Raw genomic sequence first — 18,216 nt, 5'->3', positions numbered from 1 at the left:
AAATTTACGTTAGCTAAAGAGGTATTATCTAGTGTTTCAACTTGATTTATTGAAGAGGTGGTCGGGCCAAAGGAAGGATGGGAAGGAAGAAAAGCATCGTTAAAGACTTCAATAAGTAGTGGGAAATGATTACTACTGAGCAAATCATCAAGGACAGAAACTGTGCAACTAGAGCTAAGAGCAGGGGAAGCGAATACTAGATCCAATACATTTCCTTGTTGACCAAATGGAGCAAAGGTCGTGATTGTGTCATCATTTAAACAAACCAACTCAGAACTTTCCACATAATCATGAAGGGCTTTACCTCTTCTATCATTGACTCTTGAACTCCAGGAAGCATGATGTGCATTGAAGTCACCAATTATTAAATAATTATTTGAAACAAATTTAGAACATGAATCTTTCAATAAATTAATAGTGAACTTACCATTTGGTGGTGGAGGAATGTAAACACATAGAATGTCAAAAGAAAAATTATTAATGTAAACTGTAATTAAAATATTTTGAAAATGATATTGAGAAATTGTGTCTATTATTTTAAATTTATACTTGGAGCGTAATGCAATAGCAACCCCACCATGTGGGTGGTTGGAATCTCTTCTTATAACATTAAATCCAGGTAATTTGATGATTTTATGTGAAGTTAACCAGGTTTCATTGAATAAAATCATATCAACACACTTGTCAAGTTTACTGAGGAAAACTTTAAGTTGATCTAATTTAGGAAATAAACTTCTAGAGTTCCAATGAATGATATTAAACTGACCAACAGAATTATGCATATAAGATTGAGTAGAACTATCCATAATTTATGATGTAAAATTTGTTACTAGCATTTCTTTAATTAATTGAGTAGATATAGGTCCAGAAGGGGATTTAGAATCCTTTTTCTTTAACAATTCTATTAAAGTTTTTGTAATGGTTCTGATGACAATTTCTGAGTTGATAATGTCTGAAATTAAAGCCCTACCTTGAGGGGTCTTCGCAGATATAGGTATGTCAGAAGAGGTCACGGGGTTCTTAATAACAGGATTCTTTAGTATGGCTGCATATGATGTTTGCTTGCCGATGATCTTATTTTTAACTTCAGCAACCTTGGCTGCTTTTACTGAGCAAGAGTAAGAAACTGCAGAATGTGGCCCACTGCAGTTGGAGCACTTGAAGATGTTGGGAGTGCTGCACTCCCTGTAAAAATGATTGCCTGAACAAATAGAGCAAACTTGAGTGGCTTTACAGGCACCACTTCCATGTCCGAATTTGTAGCATTTGAAGCACTGTAATACAGGTCTAATATAATCTGAAACAGGCATCCAAATATGCTCGTATGTGACATGATCAGGATGGCTAGACGCCAAAAATGTAACCAGCACAGTTTGCAGTGGCTTGTCACTTCCATTCTCTTGTTTTTTGAAAAATCTTTTTACTCCGAGTATTGTGCATGAAGCTTTTAAATTTACTAAAAGAGATTCTTCGTTCAATTCCACAGGAGCTCGAATAATTCCTTGACTCTCGATGCTATCGTAAGGTATTTTTGCTGTCCAATTGTTTAACTCCATAAAACTTACATTTAATAAAAAAGCGTTGGCATCCCGAGCACAACCAAAGTAAATTTTAGCAAAAAAGTTCCCAGCAGCTTTGACATACTGGACCCCTTGAATATTTTTTAATGCTTTGTTTATTCTTAACAGGTCCATTGGGACTCTGTTATTTGGTTGTGAGATGCTTGATTGAAGAAGCACTGGGTATTCTTTTTTTGTGAGGTCTTCGTAAAGAGCATGGTGGTCTTTAAAAAGACCGCGCTTATTTTTAATGAAAGTCATTTTTATTTTGCGGCTTTCGTCGTATTCAGATGACTTCATTCTTCTTTTTCCCATTATTATGGGAGCGGACGCAGGGGCGGAGCTGAAGCCCTCACCCCCGTCGTCATCGTCCATTATTACGGAACACACTTATGAAATATAATTTTAAACTCAAACACAGTGAAAAATTAGGAAACAATGTCGTAAAAAAGGGCTAAAACCAAATAAATTAAAATTAACTTGAAAAAAGCGCCTATTTAGTTTGACGTTCCCGCCCTTTTTTTCGCTTATTAGCTACCTAACCTCACAGATAATATATTAAATACACTTCATATTTGAGGCTAATCTAACAACATCCTTCGCATTTCGGAGTTCCGAATTCTTAACGTGGTTTTAACACATAACAGTTCATAACAACTCGAAGCGTGAAACAACCGAAACGTTATATCAACAATAAGAAAAAAACATTTAAGAACCAGATCGTGATAAAAATGAAGTGAAGGTGTTAAAAAAATATATGAACAAAAAACGGATATCGATTCCTCAGAGCGCCGGGCCGATCGATAATAATTCTTGAGCACTTAATGATGCGTCTGCCGTAATATTCGCAGGATAATTAACTATTTTTGCACGCCATTAAAGAGAGCCTATTTCTTTTGCTTTCCGTTTTTCTTAAGCTGTTTCTTTTATAAGGAGTATTTATTTGTATTCTGTACGACTTTTGAATTTCGATTTCGATTTTGTTTTACTGTTAAGTGTATGAATTAAATTGTGTGTATAAAAATAAAAATACGTAATTTCGTTTAATCAATTGATATGTCTTAATTTTAGTTTTTATTAAAAAAAAACTATATATTAATTATACATATTATATTTTACGTAATTCGTTTGTGCGATCGTTCACCCGACTATAGATTAAATAAAAAGCCAAACTGCAGAATCGATTTTCACGAAATTGCTACGAAAATTTTCAAAATCGATTTTTTTATATAAATGACGAATTTCGTTGATAAAAAAATTGAGCCAAATTTAGAACGTATGTGTAATTTAATCTTAATGTATATAATTCTTCAGTCCGTGTATATGCTAGTGAACTAGGTACTCCTAAACGGCTAGACCTGTTTAGATGAATAAGTATTTATGTGTGCATTCGTGTGGGTTCGTGAATGATTTAGATTCAAAATTCGGTCTACAACAAGAAAAAAGAAATTTAATGATAAAAGTATTGAATTTTCCCTAAGTGTAAGAAGAATCAGGGTAGGTACCAATATTTCTAATAAAGTACCTACTTAACAAATGTTCACGATTGACTTTGACGGTGAATTAACCCATAGACACAGCTCCCTGAGTTTCTCGCCGGATCTTCTCAGTGGGTCGCGTTTCCGATCCAGTGCTAGATTCTGCGGAGCGCTGCTCTTGCTAGGGCCAGTGTTAGCAACTTCCTCAGGTTAGAGCCCCATGAGCTCACCTACTCGCTCGGTGCATCTAATGACCCTCGAGGTCACTAGAATAGGTAGGAAAAAAGACGATAAAGGAATAACATTGTGTAATAAAAATCAAACCCGCAAAATTATAATTTGCGTAATTACTAGTGGTAGGACGTCTTGTGAGTCCGCACTGGTAGGTACCATCACCCTGCCTGTTTATACCATGAACCAGTAATGCTTTTCGGTTTGAAAGCTACTAGCCATTGTACTGTAAAAACTGAGACCTTAGAACAAATGTCTCGAGGTTGGTGGCGGTATTTACGTTGTAGATGTCTATGGGCTCCGGTAACCACTTAACACCAAGTAGGCCGTGAGCAGGTCCATCCATGTAAGCAATAAAAAAAATGTCTGTCGGGTCCGCTAGTAGTATTGTATAACAGTGAAGTGGCCATCTTACTTATGAAGGCAGTACACGCTGTTTGCAGTGAATATAAAAAAAACTTAATAACTAAAAAAAAATCGTTTATTTTTTTTATTTTTTTATTGCTTAGATGGATGGACGAGCTCACAGCGCACCTGGTGTTAAGTGGTTAGTGGAGCCCATAGACATCTACAACGTAAATGCGCCACCCACCTTGAGATATAAGTTCTAAGATCTCAGTATAGTTACAACGGCTGCCCTACCCTTCAGACCGAAACGCATTACTGCTTCACGGCAGAAATAGGCAGGGCGGTGGTACCTACCCGTGCGGACTCACAAGGGGCCCTACCACCAGTTATTTCGCAAATTAAAATTTTTGCGGGTTTGATTTTTATTTCACGATGTTATTCCTTCAGCTTAGAAGTCAATCGTAAACATTTGTTTAGTGACGACGCTTTTAGTACACGCATTTTGAGTTAAAACTAACTAACTCATCATTATCCTGCCCTTCTCCCAGTCACCTGGGGTCGGCGCAACATGTTTTCTCCTTCCATACTCTTCTATCATATACCATTTCTTCGCTCACTCCCCTCCTACCCATATCGTCTGTCACACAATCCATCCATTTCTTCTTAGGTCTACCTCTTCCTCTTAACTAACTAACTAACTAATAACGTTAATTAATAAATCGCAAAGCATCAAATTCCTATTAGGATTAACGGGCTTGCGATTTACAAAAACAAAAAATATCAGCTAATTTAAGAGCTTCGTCTACACAGCTCATTCGCTAAGGAATTAAGTTCGTTTTGAGAATTAAAAAAAAAAACAAGACTTAATTTTATGTGTTTCTGTTTATATGTTTCGATCAGGTTTTACTGGATTTCGCCGTATCTTAGCGAACGAAACGCGATGCTAGCACAGTTATGTTAATGCGATATAATTCTTTTGGATCCGTAGAGTCTTAGAATTTAACAGGAAAAGCAAAACACTTAAATTCAACCACGGCCACTTGTCTTAATTATTATTTATAAATCTCTATTTGTGTGCCGGTGGTGATGTTCAGAGGTGCAAGTTAATTAATTTCATGCCATACTTTATTTCGCACATAAGTTAACAATAACTACAGAACAAAACATCGGAAAAAATATTATAGTAAATTAACCCCTAGATACAGCCCACTGAGTTTCTCGGCGGATTTTATCAGTGGGTCGCCATTCCGATCCGGTGGTAGATCCTTTTTTTTATTGCGTAGATGGGTGGACGAGCTCACAGCCCACCTGATTTTAAGTGGTTACTGGAGCCCATAGACATCTACATGGTAAATGCGCCACCCAACTTGAGATATAAGTTCTAAGATCTCAGTATAGTTACAACGGCTGCCCCACCCTTCAAACCGAAACGCATTACTGCTTCACGGCAGAAATAGGCAGGTTGGTGTTACCTACTCGTGCGGACTCACAAGAGGTCCTACCAGCAGTAAAAGCGAAGCACTGCTCTTGCTAGGGCTAGTGTTAGCAAATTCTCTCAGGTTGAACCCGTGAGCTCACCTACCCGTCCGTGCGTAGCTGGAATAGTCCCTTAGGCTACCAGTGACTAGTACCAGTACCTACTAGGGAAAAAAACATAAACAGTTTGTACCGAAATATTGAAGTTATAAGAGAATCTAGACACTTATTGCACTTTACTATAGTGACGTGCATATTCAACCCATATACACAATTCAGATTAACTTTGCGAGAATTTTGCGGGAACGGTACATAAAACTAACTCTCAATTCTTGCTGGTAACATTAAACACTTAAACTTGTCACAAAGTTCTATTAAATATAAAGTAATATATAATAATCTATACTAATAAATAAATCTACAGTGGTTTTTACGGATGTTCCGTTATAACTACTGAACTATGCATCCGATTAACTTGAAACTTGGTATACATCTAGAAAATACATGTATTTAATGGATACGCTAATATTTATATGAGTGTCGGGCTCCCTACACCAGTTGCGGGGGCGTTAATGATGAGAATCTTTATAGGGGTTTTTTTTTTTTTTTGGTCAGGAGGAAATCGCCGGACTTCCGCCCTCCACTGGGGATAAAGGGCGGAGCATGTCAGAGTCGAACTGACTAAAACCTCCTGTTGCTCAACAACCAAAGTCCAAACCTCGCATGAGACAGAACTCATGAAGAGGCAAAGGGGGGAAAGTGAAGCGTTTAGTGCGGAGCACATCTCTCCCATCACCCTCCCCCTCGGGACGCCGGACTGGCGGTCGTCGGCGCCACGACCACCAGCCCTCTCGGTCGGCAGGCTATCCGGAGCCCGCCTAGATGGCGCCGGTTAGAGTGAGCTATCCTACGGAATACCCCGCTGGGTCAGAACCAGCGTGGGTCGAGGATAGCCGGCCTTCCATCACCCGGATGCTCTTGCGTAAAACGCGTGCAGAGCAGCTTGCACGTCGTCTTCTTAGGCCCCCCTCGCCGGTCCCCAGACCGACATGTGAGGGGGGACCCGAAACACTTAGAGGGCCAGGGTTTGGGCGAGATCCGCCTCCCTGGCCCCCGCTCGACGGCGGCGGGATTGTGCGTCTCTCACGCGCCCCGCCGCCTCCTTCTGCGAGATGGTGCACTCGCAGAAGTCGAGCATCGCCTTCCACGACTCGTCGTCGCCGAGCATCGATGCCACAACACTCGGCAACGACAAATCGTTTCCTACTTTTGCGACGAGGACACGGCGCCACCCCTCCCATGCGAGGCAGGCGACGAGCGTATGCTCTGCCGTGTCCAAGTCGCAATCACAATGGTGGCACTCTGCCGTCGGCTCGGCTCTGATCCGGTGCAGGAACTCACCGAAGCAACAATGCCCAGTGAGCACCTGCGTGAGCCGGAAAGTGAGGCGTCCTCTGTCACGATTCACCCAATCCACAAGGACCGGGCGAATCGCCTCGACGGTCCTACGACCGGCCGAAGGATCAGCCAGCCGTCTGGACCATGACTCCAGCACGGACCGCCGAGATTGGGCCCTCCGCGCTCAGACCACACTGTGGCTGGGACGCGCCACGCCCCGGGCGCGAAGGTCAGCCCGCCACTGATAGTCAGCGGCGAGCGCCTCCGCTTCCAGAGCCCAAGGCAGGGGTGAGAAATAATAATGTTAATTTTAAATGCCCAGCGAAGCGGTGGTAGGACCTCTTGGGAGTCCGCACGGGTAGGTACCACCACCCCGCCTATTTCCGCCGTGAAGCAGTAATGCGTTTCGGTTCGAAGGGTGGGGTAGCCGTTGTAACTATACTGAAACCTTAGAACTTATATCTCGAGGTGGGTGGCGCGTTTACGTTGTAGATGTCTATGGGCTCCAGTAACCACTTAATACCAGGTGGGCTGTGAGCTCGTCCACCAATCTAAGGAATAAAAATAAAAAATTAAAAGTGGACAGGTACAGCTAGTATATTAATAAATACAAAGTAATATTAAAGTTGTGAAATCAAAAATGAAACACCGATTAATATCCCGACTTAATTACAACAGCATAGTCTTCCTTTGCCTTTTCGTCTAATTATTATTAATGTATGGTTTCTACTTTTCTCGTTTCGATTAATTTGTAAATATAAACGCATTTTTTCACGAAAACATATTTTCTTTTAATAGACACGTCATTAATGAATTACCCAACTGCTAAGATCATACCGACATAAAGATAAAGGCGTATCGAATCATGCAATCTCCATTACATAGCCCAAGAGAGGTAAGATTAATATGTCATTAAAACTCAGTTACAAACACAATGGTGTATTGCCACAGCCGCACTCCGATTAAAAAAAAAAAAGATTTCGGTACCAGAATCTCCTTTTGTAGCCGATTAAAAATAATTATGTCTTCGTCATAAAACTATATTTACGGCTGTTCAATAAACTTTTACAAAGAAAGTCAATGAAGCAACACTTTCCACGAGATTAGTAATTTCCCATCATAGACGAGTGGTATCGTAGATTCCCGCCATTCTATAGGCTCGGACGCATCCACTAGGCGGAACTCGTGTAATAGACGCATTCCGTTGCTGATGCTGTGAACGCAGCGAAACAGTTAGGGCTGACATTCGACAGCTATTCACAAATCTTTTACTTGATACTGGCAAAAAGTTAAAACTATTGCCATAAAAAAAAAACTATTCACACTGTATGCATCAATAAAATAGTAGGTATATGTATGTACTCTAAGTATTACCTTTAGGTCATAGATTCGGAATGAATAACGTGAAAATTCTTCAAATAGTCTTTCTTTAATTTCCTTGTGAATGTGGTTTTAAATGTGATATCTCCCCTCATTGTTTGAATTCGTTTGATACAAAGTAATACAAATTTCAAGTCTAACCATAGATTTACGCATGATACGTTGATACGCATACAAAATAATGTATAGGGACAAATTAATACCTAAAACTTTTTTGCATGATTACTAGTTAAACTGTATTGTGGGCCTGCAGAGATAGATAACAACATCGTAATAATGCCTGGCCCGATGCTGTCATGCGTTACGATATGAAGGGTCATACAGCATAATACCATTGACGCTTCGAACTGATATAATTAAAAGCTAAGTTATTTGGGCTTCGCAATATGAGGTATAAGAGTCAATACGTCAAAAGACTTGCCACTACTACTAAATAAGCATTTAATACCTGTGCAGGGTCATCGGCTTACAATCAATTTAAATCAAAGTACACCTTCACAAAACAGCCAATGAATCCAAACAGACCACAGCCCTATGGGTTCGGAATAACTGAATGGCTCAGAAACCATTAACGGGCCGGTTGTTACCAGCTAATGCTCGCTTCAGATCCCTCCTTTGTTTATAGTTACCACGGCAACTGATTAAACTACGCCTGATTGCATTTTTATTGGTTCTGTGTTAGCCCTTTGATGTGCCGCTGTTAGGTTATTAACGGCATCTATTGGATTATTTAATGACTATTACATAAAGCGGTAAGTGTCTCTGTCCCTTTCCATCGTGCTTCGAAGTGAATGCCGATGTAAAAGACAGCAATCATATCGAGCGCGAATATAACTCGGAACTTAATATAAGCGAATCCCAAGATGTCTAAATTAATAGCGCCTTCAATACGCATTATCACAAATATTTCCAGTATAAAAGAAGATAATTCGGGCAAAAGAAAATTCGCAGAATCGTTGATAGCCCCATGCGAGTCCCTAATGGTGGTTTCCATATTCCTGAATTTAATTTGATATACGAGATAGTCCGCTTTAATAATAATTAATTAAGACCTAATTTAAATTGACGCAGGAAGCTCGTAAACATTTTAAAAAATACGTGCAAAAATACGTGTAAACTATCCTACGTGTTCAACGCAAGCTATTGTGAATCACTATGTTAATATTTATTCCTCTGCTAATGACTTACATTTCTCAAGGTTCTCTTATTGTTTTCTTTTAATCCTCTTGCAATACACAGCTGTGATATTACTTATTTGTCCTTTGTATAACTTAACTAATAACTTTGTCTATAACTATTAGGTATAACTGTTTTCTGCAATTAACTGTTGGTGGGGCGTATTATGAGCATGTGTGGGAGGAGGACCCCGTAAAATAATGGGATTTCAGGTACATCAGTAAAAGACTCAAGACAGAGTGGAAAGATGCAGTATCGAAGGACAAGGGGAAATGTAATGCTACTGACGTGGATGTGTCAAAGACAGAGCGAAATGGAGGAAAATAATTAAGAAAAGCTGACCCCATCACCATGTGGTATGAGTAGATAGGAAGAGAGAGAGAGAGAGAGAGGTACATCAGTAAAAGAAAGCTTCGACCTCGTGCCTCAAGGTAAGTGTATGTTTAGGTCAATTCTAAACATGAAATTTTGCACACTAATAAGTGTGGTAACACAGTCAGTGTAAGACAATAAGAATTTCTGGTCGTACGTGCACGTGTTGTACCTTAAACCTGTAACCTTCGCTCTGAATATAGCTTTATTGAAGCGACCAGTCCAAAATACAGTCCACGCTCTACACAATGCCGAAACTCTAATAGGCTTCATATGGAAATATATAAAAACAAAACCGGAATATACTTCTTTTAGGAGCAGAAACCACTTGTCAGCATCTATCTATATATCGAAGCAATCGCAATTATTTCAATGCATTTGAAATGTCTTTCACGGCTCTCGGTAGGCGGCGGTACCCTCACTGTGAAAAAATTACTCCTAACTGTTAAAAAAACCCACCAAACAAAATATCAGAAATACACAACGAGAATAGAACACTCCAAAGTTAAGCTCGAGATGAAGGCAAAGGTAATAGACAAAAATTTACTTTGACGAAATTGAAAAACTTTCTCCTGACAGATGGAATTTCTATTTTACCTAAGACCGCAAATTAGTAGGAAATCAGTCATATCAATGACTGTTACTGTTTCACTTATGTATTTTTTTCACTTTCACTAAGTAACACAGGGAAGCATTGGTCCAAATCTTCTACTAAATTAGTACGGTGATGATTATGATGATAGCACATCAAACGAAACAAAAGCGGTAATGAATCTGATTCAAAGAAAATCAGTAGTATAAGTTAATTTACAGAGGAATATGTAATGTCATCAGCATTATCCTGCCCTTCTCCCAGTCACCTGGGGTCGGCGCAACATGTTTTCTCCTTCCATACTCTTCTATCATATACCATTTCTTCGCTCACTTCCCTCTTACCCATATCGTCTTTCACACAATCCATCCATTTCTTCTTAGGTCTACCTCTTCCCCTATATCCTTCCACATTCATAGTTATAGGAATATGTAATGTATTCGTTGGAAAATTTTACATTCCAACGACCACTGTCTATTGCATAATATTATATTGGTTCTATGTATTATGTTATCTACGGCTGTGAAGCGTTTTGCTTTGCATGTAAAATGCCTAAGCTGATAATATGGTCACGCTTTCTAATGTTATTTTTAATTTTTCATTTCATTGTGCATCAATTCTTTTGGCACTCGTGAAAACCTGTCACCTCACTTCGAGACTTAAGCCAAGCATTTGTAATTGCTCTTAGCGTTTCTAATAATCGAATAATTAGAAATTAGACGGTAGGATATAAATAAAAATCAAAATTTTAAAAACTGTTCTACTCACTTCAAAATTACCAGTTTCAGTGATAAAATTAAAACGATTTATGTATGTAATGTACGTAAGTATGTACTTGTAGTTTTATTATTTAAATAGTTTGAAAAGTCATTAATCAAATTTTATTAACACATCTTCAAATAGACTTACCTATATTCCAAGAGAGAGCGAGAGAGAGTGCAGGAGGAGAATGCACGTGCAGAGATTGTGTAGCTAATTTTAGCAATTTGATTTACTTCAAGTTTAATGTACTTAAGTAAACTTTATGTGTACGAACACAAATATAAAAACTATAACTGTAAAGTTTAACAGACTTTTGTTTTTTTTTTTTCGAACTTTTTATAATAAAAATCAAACATGCCTATACTTTATAAAACTGCGTAATCACCGGTTTTAGTCGTAACGTCCGGTGATTTCTTGTTATTACTTGTAAGGTGGCAACGATCCGGTAAGTCGTGCTGGAATAGTAGATACTACCATTTTGTCTAGATCTGTCGCAAAACAATCAAACATTGTAGGTGTAGGTCTACCGTACTATCCAAATAAGCAATCATAAGACACCAAAAGGCTTTAGGTACATTGTGACGTTTAAGTGCTCCGGCAAGCTTTCTAACATCTGTGTGCTTAGTGCGAGCTTTTTTACGTTCTCGATAGCGTAATAGTTAGCTTATATTTGTATGGAATGGGATCGTTTTCCTAAGTTTGCCGTTAGGGGCGCTGTTCCAACTGCATACAAAATTGGGATAACTTTAACGCTATCCAGAACGTTAAAAAACTCGCACTAAGCACACATATAGGCTCATCTATCTCTATATATAAAAATGAATTGCTGTTCGTTAGTCTCGCTCGAAAACTCGAGAACGGCTGGACCGATTTGGCTAATTTTGGTCTTGAATTATTCGTGGAAATCCAGGGACGGTTTAAAAGGTGAGAAAATATAAAAAAAACTCGGAATTATATAAAAACAAACAATTTTGTTTTTCCTTTGGTATGTTCCCTTGATGTGTCTTTCATTTATCGATTGAGGCACTACGAAGTCTGCCGGGTCAGCTAGTCCTTAATAAAAAGTAAAAGTGATTGGGTTATTTTAACATACAGATTTTCCAAGAATGTTTTAAAATCAGATTCACACGATATCGGACTACCGAGATTTGAATAAGTCATAAAGTTTATTAAGTCATAAAGTATGTTAGTATCTACATGTTATATATCACAAACTTATGTTTTTATCGACGAATTCAAAACGGAGGCGCGGAACGAAAAGTTAATAGTGATCAATAGACGATTAGGTGCTCCGCAAGAAAACCTTGAAAAAATATAATGTTCTTCACGGAACATTTTGTTTACAGAATATAATGCTTTAAGAAACGGTTGACATAAGTAAGCGAACACCCTCAAATTTTCTAATAATCTATATATTAATACGTGAAGCAAAAACTTTGTATCCCTTTTTGCGAAGTTTGCGCGGACGGAGGAGTATGAAATTTTCCACACTTATAGAGAATATAAAGAAGAAGTGCACAATGCTAATATTTTTTTAAAACAATGCATAAAAGATACATTAAATCAATAAAGAAAACATTACACACACTACATACCATGCATTTGACGCACACACGCATGCATACTATTTATTGTCAAACTTCTGTTATTGATGTCTGTTGTCAAATTGAGATTAAACATTGTTTGTCTTTGATAATATTTTTATAGTGTAGTCTTGGCGAAATTTGTGATTATAGAAGTATAAAATACAATCATAATAGTGTACAAACTTACAATTCCAATTAATTTCAGTATAGTCAAATTTCGACTACTGCGGGACCTCTAGTCTAAATAATTCTCCTCTATCAGCCGACATCTCAACACTCACTCCTCTTTCTCTCATATCGTCATTCACACACTCCATCCATGTCTTCTTCCGTCGATCTCTTCCCCCTCAACCTTGCACTACCATTTCCATACATCTCCCAGTCGCATGCATCTCTTCTCCGGTCATTAATTTATAAATCACACTTACTTTACACTTCCAATGTAAACACTAAATATTCATTTCGCCGCATTTAACTAGTATGTTCTCTGTTCTAAGCTGTTCTAACACATTCCTATAAAAATACTCAATATAGTCGTGTTAAGTCGATGTTACGTTGCGACATTTTTAAAGGGAATGTGTTAATGAGAAACAAAAATGGCTAACTCTATTAAATATTTACTCCATATTTTGCGAATATGGCAATATTTAATTTAGGTAATTATAAATATATTACTATTGCCTAAATATATTTATTAATGATGACAACAATGTTATAAAAGAATAAATAATTCTATAAGAAAATGTTCCAATAATTAAAATTTTAAATTTGGAAATACATTCAGTTTTATAAATAACCATCCATTAGCTAGTACCATTTCTGTTAGTAAGACAACATCAAAAACTTAGAGAAGACTTGTTTTGACTAAAATATCCGTGTTGCTTTATTTTCATTTTAATTAAAGATCAAGCAATCTAGTATGACCCCTCGAGGTTAATAGAATAGGTAGAAAAAAAGATAGCGAAGACAGAGATGATCAATTTCGATTCTTATCGATCCAAATGTAAAACTATTTAAAAGTATTAGGTTGTTCTGTTGGTTTTTTTTGTCAGTAACATCTGTGTTATAATACGTATAGTATATCTATATATTAATACGCGAAGCAAAAACTTTGTACTCCTTTTTACTAAAATTGCGCCGTCGTCGTAGGAATATGAAATTTCCCACACTTGTAGAGAATATAGAGGAGTGTAGAATGCAATTTTTTTTTAAATAATTCATAAAAAATACATTGAATCAATAAAATAAAACATTACACACACTACCATGTATTTGACACACACACGCACATAATATATACTCTTTTGTTTAACGTTAAAGTCTATGGTCAAACTAAGAATAGATTGTTTATGTTTAATTTGGCGAAATCTGTGAATACTAGTTTATGAATTCTTTGAAAATAGAACCATAATAATTGTGAAACTTAAAATTTCAATTAATTATACCTAGTCGAATTTCGAGTACTGAGGGGCCACTAGTCCGTATTAATTACGTAACAGCCTTCTAATCCTGGAATTACTAACAAATAAGACAGTACCTAATACGTACTACGAACGTCTTCCTAAAATTAAGCCCGTAAGGTAAAATGCGTCTACTTATTTTCAAATTTCTGGCACGCAACAGTCCGAAGTAATATTGGCGTGAAGGAACAATAGCGGCTATTTTAATACAATTAAGACTTCAACCTTAACTGTTTCTCCATCTGAGATGACGTACAAATTGTTTTCACAGAAATTACAATGCAACTGAGCCTGTACCTATACTCTAAGCTGATAGCTGCATATAAGTTGTTCTTAATTTATCTACCTACAAGTTAAATCTAAGTGTAAAACTTGTCGACCAAGACCATCGAAGGTCACGTGCATTGTGTTGGATGTGACATGACGTAGGTATAGCTGATGTCATAACTTGCCTCTTCGGCGAATGCTCAACAAACCGAACGAACTTTTCGTTGTGGGCTCTATAAAATTGTCTGAAGGTTTCTTAATTTTGAAATCACTACATTAAGATAAAACAAAGTCGCTTTCTCTGTCCCTATGTATGCTTAAATCTTTAAAACTACGCAACGGATTTTGATGCAGTTTTTTTAATAGATAGAGTGATTAAAGAGGAAGGTTTATATGTATAATAACATCCATGAAATAGTGGAGAAATCAATAATAAATTACAGTTTCCGAAGCGAAGCGAGGGCGGGTCGCTAGTTATCTAATAAAACATAATAATAATGTATATTATGATAAAGCTTAGTGCCCAAGTATCAAAGGCCTGTTTGTTTCCAAGAAAAAGCAACGAACTCCAGTTCAAAGAGTGAATTATCGTAGAATTCGACTTATGGAGATATTTTAGAGTCGTCGCTTACCGGATGAGACTGTGTATTTTTATGTTAAATATTATAATACCTTCGTTTGTCTCGCAAGGAATTAGCTTAAGAATGAGTTAATTCGTGTGTTATGTCGTGTTGGTTTGGTTTCAAATTTGTTTCAGATCTACTTATTGATTTATCCGTAAACATTTTGTATTGATTGAGAAGAGCAACGTGAACTAGTTACGTTCGAAGTGAAGTTTGTATTTTCATATTTTGGTCTCAGATTCAATGCTAGCTTATTCAATATTTTAATCATTTTACTAGGTTTTACTCTCTATTGCTTTTAAAAAAGAAGAAGAATGAAACGATACTTAAGTCAAACAACAACTTTCGCAATTTTCTTTCATTTTAGTTTATTGGTAAATCAAGAAAAACTCAACCGGTCACATCTCTTTAAAAAATCATTAAATGACTAATATCATATAAATTTCACAGGAGATACAGTATCGTTAGTGCGTTCCGTCATTGAGAATAGGAAAGGATTGGAATTTGCTATAAACCCTCATTACCGGCCAAGCGATATTATAAGAATTTTAATATCACAAATGTGAACTTTTTATCTTAATTAACTCAGAAAAAAACAACTTAAGCCCAGCAGGCGTATTCTTGAGTTTATTATCATAATTAACACGATGATAGTTCAACCTCAATCAAAATGACGGCTACATTATTAAAAACAAACTTAATAGCGTTTAAAAACTTAAAGAATGCGTGGAAATATAAAGACGTAAAGAAAGCAAGACTGTGACTTTGACTTTTGAAATAAATAAAATTTTACGCTCTTTTTCTTCATAATGCCAAACAAACGTACAATGATCTTGATGGCTTATTAATATAAGTGAAAACACACTAGCCGAAGACCCAACTGATCGTAAATGGTCGCCACTGCTAATGTATAATCAAGCTCAGGATTTTTCAAACCTCGTTTGAAGAAGTGTCGGCTAGTGTCGTATAAAAAAACTGTATTTAGTTCATTAAATGAAAATAAAATCCGTAGAAAACAATATTTAAATTAAAAATTAAGATAATATTTCTGCGCCTTTCAATAATACACCTTTCAATGAAGAACAATCTCAACGTACATACATAATTTGCACTAAAATTAGTAGTCTTAGTATACTTAAATATACCATAGTATTAATTATATTCGTTTTTATAGCTACACGATTTCCGCTCGGCGTAACAGATTACGTTTGTAAAAACCTTGCGTAAGTTTGAAATTATACGAAAAAGTTTGTTATAATTCTTCACTATAAATATAAATAGGTATTTTACAAGCCGCAACTGCAATAGTACTGTAAACATTGAATAATATATATTTTACGAGGTCGAGTGTTAAGTAATCCTTGCAGTAGACCGTAACAACTAATGAATGGCAGTACGAAATGTCTGTGACTGCGCGAAATAAACACGACTCGCGTATGTAAACTCGATTCAAAACGGACATTGTGAACATAGAAAACAAACAAACCTCTATGCAGCCTCGTCGATCGTTTACGTTCGTAAAAACCTTCGAAATTGGTAAAATAAACAGAACACAGTTATGAAACACAGTTCGTAACGGGCACTGAGGCGGGGCTTCGGGAAACGGCGACGGACATGCGCACGCGTCGGCTGTCTTGCGCTGACTGAGGCGGTGAACGTCGTCGTCGCTAGTTGACCTTCCTGCCCACAGAGCTTAGCAATAGAACCTCTTTTTCCTTTTAGAAGATGCCTGCCCCAAAAATTATGACCTTCTAAGAAAGATAGAAGAGTTTAAGTGCAATATTTATTCGTTGCGTTCCATCCGCCTTGCAAGGTACAATCAGGCGGGAATTCCTTGAACGAAGCAAAGCTATTATATATTTACAAACGAAAGTTTTTTTTTTTGTTTGCTTTATTGAGAACTTATTGTGCAGCGAAAAATATGTACTTTCGCAATAAATGTAAGTAACGCAACAGCTTTTGTGCTGTGTAAAAAGAATTAACATAAAAACCGTTGATAATTGTTACGCAGTTGTGTATGCACACGTTTAGACATATTACGAAATTACTAATTCCAAAAAATATTAAAGAATGTACAATATTTATTATTGTACATCTATATATATTAAAAAGAATTGCTGTTCGTTAGTCTCGCTAAAATTCGAGAACGACTGGACCGATTCGACTAATTTTGGTCTTGTATTATGTACTTGTGGAAGTCCAGAGAAGGTTTAAAAGGTCGATAAATATGAAAATGCTCGGAGTTAAATAAAAATAACAATTTGTTTTTCCTTTGATGTCTCCCCCGTCGGACGGTTTCCTTTTGTTTGTTTTAAGTTTATTTTATACAAAAGTTTAGGTCTTTTATTTATCGATTGAGGTACTACGAAGTCTGCCGGGTCAGCTAGTTCTTTAATATTTTCTGATTATATTTTATGAACATGTTCTGCTAAACGAAACTCATTGAAGCTTCAGAAACGAGATCGAAGCATCTAAATAATATGTAATCAATGTTATATTAAGAGTAGAGTTAATCCCTGTTTATGATTAAAAGATTGCTGGTGGCCCGCAGGCCTATCCAGTTTCACCGGGACATGTGGGCGAGCAAACGCTCGGTCAAGAGAGGTGGGATTAGCTAACAACTGCCCGAGCGCCTCCGAAGGAGACCTAACAACTCAAGAGCTGCTGCTTCGTGAAAGTTTTTTTTTTTATGGCCCATGTAGGAAGAACGAGCATACGGCCCACCTGATGGTGAGTGGTTACAGTCGCCCATGGACTTTACCAATGCCAGGGGCAGAGCCAAGTCACTGCCTAACTTAAGTACTCTCCACAAGCCTCGTTTGAAGAAGGATATGTCATAGCGCTCGGGAAACATCGTGGAGGGGAGCTCATTCCAAAGCCGGATGGTACGTGGCAAAAATATCTCCGGAAACGCTCTGTGGATGAACGCAGTGGCTCCAGGTAGTATGGATGAACTCTAACTCTGGTGGCGGGCGGGGCGATTGCAAAAACGAGATCATGGTATCATCTCAAACAATTCCTCAGAGCACTCCCCATGGAATAGTTCACTCCGCGGACCAAGACACACCACGTGCGACAAATACATTTCATAAATAATTCTTCCTCGTGCCTTAATTTTTGTCTAAACATTATTTTGGTGTTTATCTTATACTAGCTGACCCGGCGAACTTTGTTCCGCCTTAGAGACAATAAATGAGCAGACTTTTGATTTTATCATGGTCAATTTTATATTTGGATAATTAATGTGAATTAAAAAAGCAAGTATTTTAATAATTCTTTATTGGCCATGTATTTTAGTTATTATTATTATTATTATATTTTCAGTCCTTTCACTCGCAATCTTTCGAATTCTAGTTGCATTACCTATAAGCTAATAGAAACTCTAAATAAAGACATCAACTTAACTTTTAACGGCCGTCTGGTGTAGTGGTAAGTGACATGGTCACTACACAAGGGGGTCGCGGGTTCGAATCCCGCCAAGGAAGATATTTGTATGATAAATATAAAT

At 37.3% G+C, this 18,216-nt stretch overlaps 1 protein-coding gene across 7 annotated transcripts in view; it reads right to left on the bottom strand.

Annotated features, from left to right (window-relative positions):
• Nucleotides 1–16,406, bottom strand: part of LOC101742065 (cysteine-rich with EGF-like domain protein 2) — a 116,750-nt gene extending 100,344 nt beyond the window's left edge. For 3 of the 7 annotated variants that reach the window (XM_062672400.1, XM_062672398.1, XM_062672399.1), the window contains exon 1: nucleotides 16,195–16,406. The gene's annotated coding sequence lies outside the window, so the exon portion shown is untranslated. The remainder of the gene's footprint in view (nucleotides 1–16,194) is intronic. The other 4 variants (XM_038016065.2, XM_038016064.2, XM_038016066.2 and 1 more) reach the window with 2 other exon arrangements.
• Between the last annotated feature and the right edge of the window lie 1,810 nt (nucleotides 16,407–18,216).

Source organism: Bombyx mori, chromosome 15, assembly GCF_030269925.1.
Source record: "Bombyx mori chromosome 15, ASM3026992v2".
In the NCBI taxonomy this organism is placed as follows: Eukaryota; Metazoa; Arthropoda; class Insecta; order Lepidoptera; family Bombycidae; genus Bombyx; species Bombyx mori.
This window is presented reverse-complemented; position numbering and strand designations above follow the sequence as displayed.